This window comes from Penaeus monodon, chromosome 33 (assembly GCF_015228065.2).
Source record: "Penaeus monodon isolate SGIC_2016 chromosome 33, NSTDA_Pmon_1, whole genome shotgun sequence".
Taxonomy (NCBI): domain Eukaryota; kingdom Metazoa; phylum Arthropoda; class Malacostraca; order Decapoda; family Penaeidae; genus Penaeus; species Penaeus monodon.
Genome location: NC_051418.1, coordinates 28927855 through 28928109, shown reverse-complemented (window position 1 = coordinate 28928109; position 255 = coordinate 28927855).

Below are 255 nucleotides of genomic sequence, written 5' to 3'. Positions count from 1 at the left end.
CCCCCAACCCCCCATCCCGCCCACAGGCCCGTCGCCGCCTCCACACACCATTCTCTATATATTGATAATGATAGTAATACCACGGACCAGTGCGATTTTATATGTTTCATCAAACTCCTTTAGCGTTATGCAAATGATGTGGCTCCTATGCAAAGGACTCGAACCCTCTCTTTTTTTTCATTTTTCATTTGCAAGGTGTCGTCTGGTGGCAGATGTGTCGAGCGTCCCCCTCCCCGAGAGCCACCTGACCTCCCA